This window comes from Delphinus delphis, chromosome 13, assembly GCF_949987515.2.
Source record: "Delphinus delphis chromosome 13, mDelDel1.2, whole genome shotgun sequence".
Classification (NCBI taxonomy): Eukaryota; Metazoa; Chordata; class Mammalia; order Artiodactyla; family Delphinidae; genus Delphinus; species Delphinus delphis.
The window spans coordinates 75,627,681-75,634,597 of record NC_082695.1 but is presented as its reverse complement, the minus strand read 5'-3'; the positions used below and the strand labels follow the sequence as shown (position 1 = coordinate 75,634,597).

Sequence of the window (6,917 nt, the reverse complement as noted above, 5' to 3'; positions counted from 1 at the left end):
TTGGACATTCCAGGGGAGCTCAGAGGTTACATATATTTCCTAGCTGTGTCCACTTACAGGGCCTGGGAGTAGCGATATCCAATGGCCATGAGCACATCTGTAAGCCAGATCTTGGTTTCTAAATACCATTCTGCAACTAAAAGGAATGGGCTCCTTGGAGAAATCTGATTCTGGACCTGGGGAAGGGGAACTATAAGATGAGCCTAAAACACCTTTTTGTGCCACAAAGTAAGGAAGTTCTCAAAGGATGGTGGGGGCATGTCAAAAGGACATAGCAGCCAGGTTGATGAAGCTCCCAACAGCCAAACCTGGGTTGTTTTCAGCATCAAAATAAATATAGCGGTAATGGATCATAATTCATTAAGTAATATAAAATCAATGAACCCATACTAATATGAATAAAATAAATAAGGAAAAGAGGACGTTCTGTCTTCAGTAGAATGTCCACTAATAAATGTAGAATAAAAGGTAGAATTAAATATCATCACTGGCAATCATCATGTAATGGTTAATTCAGGCAAGAAATGTTAAAGTGTGCCAAAATTAGTGGGTGAAAGCTTGATAAGGAGATTGACATAGCCTCAGGCTGTCTCCATAAAATATTTGGTTGGCCAAAAAGTTCGTTCGGCTTTTTGTTCGCTGTTACAGAAAAACCCGAACGAACTTTTTGGCCAACCCAGTATTTGTTAAATACAAAAGAGAGAGGGATTAAAGAGTAACTTTACCTTGGAGAAACCTGGGAGGCACAAGGGATCAAGTTACTGTAACACAATCACTTGCTAAGATAGAAGGAGGAAATTACAACATTGTTTCTGTAATATCTCCCCTCTCCCCTGCCAAAAAAAAAAAAAGGAAACGAATCTCTTCGTGAGAAAACATCAGACAAACTCAAATTTAGGGATATTTTACAAAATAATTTATGGTAATCTTCAAACTGTCAAGTTATAAAAGTCAGGGAAGACTGAGGAACGGTTCCAGATTGAGGAAGAATGAAGAAACATGACAAGTAAATACAGCATGTAACTCTGGGTTCTATCCCTTTGCATTATTAGGATATTTGGTGAAATTTGAATGAAGTCTGTGGTAGTGTACCAGTGTTGAGTTCCTGATTTTAATGGTCGTACTGCAGTTAAATAGGAAATACTTTGAGTATACAGGAGTAATGGAACCTCAGGTCTGCAACTTACTTTCAGGTGGTTTGGGGAGGGGGGAAGTTATTTGTTTTTTGCAACAATGTGAGGTCCTATGGGTAATCATGTTTATTGAAGTTGTGTAAGATGGTGCAAAGTTCAGCTCGGATTGCAGACGAGGAGGTTGAAGGTGGATTGGGACATTGTGTTGTCTTTATCAGAAAAGCAGGTTCCAGTAGGGACAAGGACAAAGGAGCAAACGGGAAATTGTCAGTTTAGGATAAAGAAGCATCAGCCTATAAAAGGCTATGTAACGCCAAGGGTTCCCCAGGAGGGGAGTAAATGGGAGGCAAGGAGTTGAGTCCTGAGAAAAGGGTGGGTCTAAGACTTTGATAGATCTGGATGTGGAGGTGAAAGCAGGGACCTCGAGAGGGGCTTTGAACAGCAGACGTGCATCAGTCTGTGTGCTGTCCTTTGCTGGACCCTCCAGTGCCATCCTGGTAAATGGTGGTTCTTCCATCTCTTCCTCGCCATGAATGTCAGTGCCATCTGGGGATGCTCCGTGGCTATCCATAGATGCTTTGGGGCCAAGTTGGGCAGGAGAGGTGGTTTGCTGGGGACTTCAGAAGGGTTACAGCAGTTTATTCTAGAAAGAGAGGTTGTTTTAAGCTCACATTGAGTTACGTTTTACTTAATCTCAGTTCTCTGAGATTCATTTCTGTTAACGCTAATGAAAACCTGGCTGGCTCCAAGTACAGGCTGATGGGAGGATTTAAGTATTACTCCTCTGCCTTTGGTGACAGGGCTGATCTCCAGAGTCCTTTCTGTGATGATGCTCTGGTCCCTTGAACATGCCAAATAAGTGAAAAGCCAAAAGAGTCTGAAGTTGTCTGTATAGGATTGTTTGTATTTCATGGTAACTTAATTCACAGAAGATACGAATGCCTAGCATGTGCTTAAATGCTGCACTTTACAAAGATAAAGAACACGTATTTCCTGCTCTAGAGGAACCAGAGTCTTGGGGTGAGAATTGTGAGTGAACAAGTAGTTTTAATGCATCGTGGGAAGGAGCTTAATAGGGGCTGATGAAGGGCTGAGGAACTGGGGAGGAGGGAACCGTCAACTTTGTAAGGGTTGTGGAGAGACACCTTCAAGTCAGGAGGAACAGTGTGTGTGTTTCTTCAAAGAAAGGCACAGAAGTGAGAAACCAGGAATGGGAGGGTGTCCTGGAGCCTGGGGAGGGGGTGGGGGTGGGAGATGGGGCCTGTGTGATTAATGGGGGCCAGATCGAAGGACCTTGTGTGCCACCTCTGAGCAGTCCTGGAGAGAAGAGTGCATCTGGGCAATGTGAGCCAGGAACTGTGCCTGGCAGAAGAGGAAATTAACCAAGAAAAGCACCAAGTCAGTGTATGAGTTTGCTCAGGCTGCCATAATCAGAAGCACCGATTGGGTGGTTTGACCAACAGAAGTTGATTTTCTCACGATTCTGGAGGCTAAGTTGAAGATCAAGGCGTCCACAGGGTTGGCTTCTTTGGAGGATTCTCTCCTTGGCTTGTAGCTGGCCGTCTTTCCCCTGTGTCTTCACCTGGTCTTCAAAATATCTGTCTGTGCCCCAATTTTCCCTTCTTCTGAGGACATAGTCACATTAGATTCAGGCCACCCTAATGGTCTCATTTCACCTGAATCACCTCTTTAAAGGCCCTATCTCCAAATACAGTCACAGTCTGAGGTACTGAGGGTTAGGACTTGGACGTTGGAATCTTGGGGGGTGGGGTAGGGAGGTGGGGAGACACCGTTCAGCCCATAACAGTCAAGTGGTTTTATTTTTGTAGGTCCTCATGCAAGTTTTTAAAGGGCAATTGACAGCTTTTCTAGAAGTGTGAGAGACTTACTTTAACTGTAGTGAGGCTTTCTCTCACCTATAATATTAGAAATAGAAGGACTAACTAAACAGGTGGAATGGAGATGAGTTTTAACGTTTCATCACGTTTGCAGCATCATGACCCTTCACCTTGGAATACTTCCAGCATGTATCTCCGGAGAACAAGGACATTCTCCTGCAAAGTCACATCATCACACTTAAGAAATTCACCATTAAGTCAGTAATGTCATCTAATATACGGTCCATGCTCAAAAATGTCCTTTATGACGGTAGAGTTTTTCCCCACCTCAATCCTGGATCACAACAAAGATCATGCATCGGGCTTCCCTGGTGGCGCAGTGGTTTAGAGTCCGCCTGCCGATGCAGGGGACACGGGTTCGTGCCCCGGTCCGGGAGGATCCCACATGCCGCGGAGTGGCTGGGCCCGTGAGCCGTGGCCGCTGAGCCTGCGTGTCTGGAGCCTGTGCTCTGCAACAGGAGAGGCCACAACAGTGAGAGGCCCGCGTACCACAAAAAAAAAAAAAAGGATCATGCATCGGATTTAGCTACCATGTCTCCTTAGCCTCTTATAATCTGGAGCAGCCTCCTTGCCTTTGTTTGCCTTTCCACTCAATTGACAGTTTTGAGGAGCCCGTACCAGCCCTACATGTCTTGTTCCCTCATGGTGAAGTTCAAGATGAACATTTTGGCACAGCGATGTTTAGCAGTATTTCACTGCGTCACTGCAGGAGGACGATGACACATCAGTCTGTTCCATAATGGGTGTGCTAAATTAGACTTCTGGTTAAGGTGGTATCTGCCTGGTCTGCACATTGTAAGGATGACTTTCCTCTACCGTTTAGTAAGCAATCTGTGAGCCGATACTTTGAGGCACGTAAATATCCTGCCTTTCAATAAGCTTTCATCCAATGATTTTAGTGTCTATTGATGATCTTTGCCTAAATCATTCCTACACTGGAGATGGCAAAACAGTGTTTTTTAAGTTTAATCGATCGTTTTTTTCATTTATAAACCAGCATTCGTCAATTTAAAAAGTACTTCCCCTCCCCAATTCCTCTCTTAATTTCCCCTTTCTCTTCCTGTATGATTTTCCCTTTGAGTATCACTGTGGGGTCACAGATCCTTTTTATAATTCAAAGTCTTATAAAAATACTACCTTTGGGGCTTCCCTGGTGGTGCAGTGGTTGAGAGTCCGCCTGCCGATGCAGGGGACATGGGTTCGTGCCTCGGTCTGGGAAGATCCCACATGCCGCGGAGCGGCTGGGCCCGGTTGGGCCCGGTTGGGCCCGTGAGCCATGGCCACTGAGCCTGCGCGTCCGGAGCCTGTGCTCCGCAACGGGAGAGGCCACAACAGTGAGAGGCCCGCGTATCGCAAAAAAAAAAAAAATACTACCTTTGTCTTAGTCATCTTGGGCTGCCATAACAAAATACCATAGACTGGGTGGTGTAAACAAGAAACAATTATTTCTCACAGTTCTGGAGGCAGGGAAGTTCAAGGTCAAGGGTTGGGCAGGTTTCGTTACTGGTGAGAGATCTCTTCCTGGTTTGCTGGTGTCTGCTTTCTCACTGTGTCCTCACTTGGTGGAGAAAGGGCTCTGGCCTCTTCCTCTTAAAAGGGACTGATCCCATCATAAGGGCTCCACCATTATGACCTCATCTAAACCTAATTACCTCCCAAAGGCCACCCTTCAAACACCATCATATTGGGGGTTAGAGCTTCAATCTCAGGGAGACACAAACATTCAGACGATCATTCTTTTCCGTGTTCAAATGTTGCCAAGTTCGGTCAGTGCAGTTTGAGCACCTTCAAGCTGACTTCTGTGGCCTCTGACATGTCCCCATCATTCTCACCTGATGGCACTATAGGACGATCCAGGCTCACTTTGTATTTTCCCTGCCCCGACCTGGAATCAGCCACTTCCCAAGGATTTCAGATTCTTTTTAGTGAGAAATAGTATTTAGAAACCAAGATCTAGGAATGAAGAATGCTCATTGTTACCGGACTATCATTGTTTCTAAACGTTTTCAGTGGACAAAACTTAGAAATACATATCTATTATTTTAAATCATGATTGTATTTTGATGGTTCCAATTTAAATTCAGCACAACTAATTCCCTCTTACCTTCCCTGATTTCAGTATTTTTTTACCTTCCTTTTCCCACAGTGGGAAAATCCTGTTTCCTAACAACATCAATATAATTGCTTCTTCTAGCATGTAGTATATATTACAAAATAGTTTCAGAATTACTATGGCACTGCCATGAATACCAACCATAAACCAACTAAGTAAAGTTCAAGATTGCTTGTCAGGGACTTCCCTGGTGCAGTGGGTAAGACTTCACGCTCCCAGTGCAGGGGGCCCGGGTTCGATCCCTGGTTGGGGAACTAGATCCTGCATGCCACAGTGAAGATCCCAAGTGCCACAACTAAGACCCCGGGGCAGCCAAAATAAATAAATAGTAAATAAATATCTTTTTAAAAAGATTGCTTGGCAGATACCATTATTATTAAAAAATGTATCCCACTAAGTGTGTACAGTCTTTATGCCCAGTAGTTATATGAATGCAGTTATATTGTCCATCTGAGTTCAGTTCACTTGTTTCTGTTTATATTTAATTTTAGGGTTGATTTTTTTTCCTACTTCTCTGATTTAATTATTTTGGGGGATATGTAAAATGTTCACAGGACTCAAAACTCACAACTGTATAAAAGATATACTGAGAGAGGCCACACCTGCACATCCTTCCTCTCCGTTGCCACCCCTCCACTTACTGATGACCGTTTACATTAATTGGTTTATTCTTTTGAATTTATTTTTGTAGAAATAAGCAAATATATATTCTTACTCCCCTTCTTAATCTTTCACCTTGCTTTCTTTTCACCTGACAGTATAACCTGGCTGTCATTCTAAAACAGTTCATAGCTGTCTTTCTCATTCTTTTGTACGACCACATGCTACTCATTGGGGGAATAGAAATCAATTTGTTTCCATGAATGGGAATTCAGATGATTTGTTTTCCAGCATATTGCTATTGCAAATAATGGTGAAATGAATGAATTACCTGTGAACATGTTATTTTGTATTTATGGAGGTGTATTTTCAGAGTGAATACTTAGAAGTGGAAACACTGGGTAGAAGGTAAAATCATAAGTAGCTTTATTAGATAATGATGCATTCCCCTCCTACTGATTTGTTCTCTCAAGAGCAGTGTTCGAGAGTGCCTGTTTGGGGGTAGATTATTAGAGCCTTTTTTAGTTAGAATAAGGAATTATCAGTGGCTCTCAACCCTCAGTTGACATCACAATCACCCAGGGAGCTTTTTGCAGATATTTACCTTGGAACCAAACCCCCCAGGCACTGATTTGCTCAGCCTCCAGTGGACTTTATGAGGCATAGATTCAAATTATTTTGTCGAAGTACTAGTTTAACATCTAAGTTTAGTTACCAACATAGTAACTCTTTCCTTTAATGAACTTACTGTTCTGGGAAGAGGTAAATGAAAGCATACTGTTAAGTGCATGAATCTACTCATGTTCATGATTTCTGAATTGCCTACGAATACTGGTGACCATATATCCTTAATTTTTCAAAAATGGCCTGGTTTCTATCAGTTTTCATTCATTCTACAAGCATTTATTGAGCACTTACTGAATGCTAGTCATTGCTTAGGTACTAAGGAAAGGAGACAGCAGGGAAAGAGGAGGCCACTGAACCCCTTGGTTGGCCAAATATGGGGTGTGTGTAGGTTTTTGCCCTTAAGGAACTCACTTTCCAATGGGGGAGACACAAGTAAATAGAATATGATCATTATAGAAAGGGGTCCTTAGAGAACATACTAGTGGCATCTAACCCAGCTAGAGGGATGAGGGGAGCCTTCTTGGAGTTGGTGATGGACATTTGGAC

General features: G+C 43.1%; 1 protein-coding gene across 11 annotated transcripts in view; it reads left to right on the top strand.

Moving 5' to 3' along the window:
- Positions 1-6,917, top strand: part of RNF152 (ring finger protein 152) — a 100,464-nt gene that overhangs the window by 48,634 nt on the left and 44,913 nt on the right. The window lies entirely within an intron of this gene.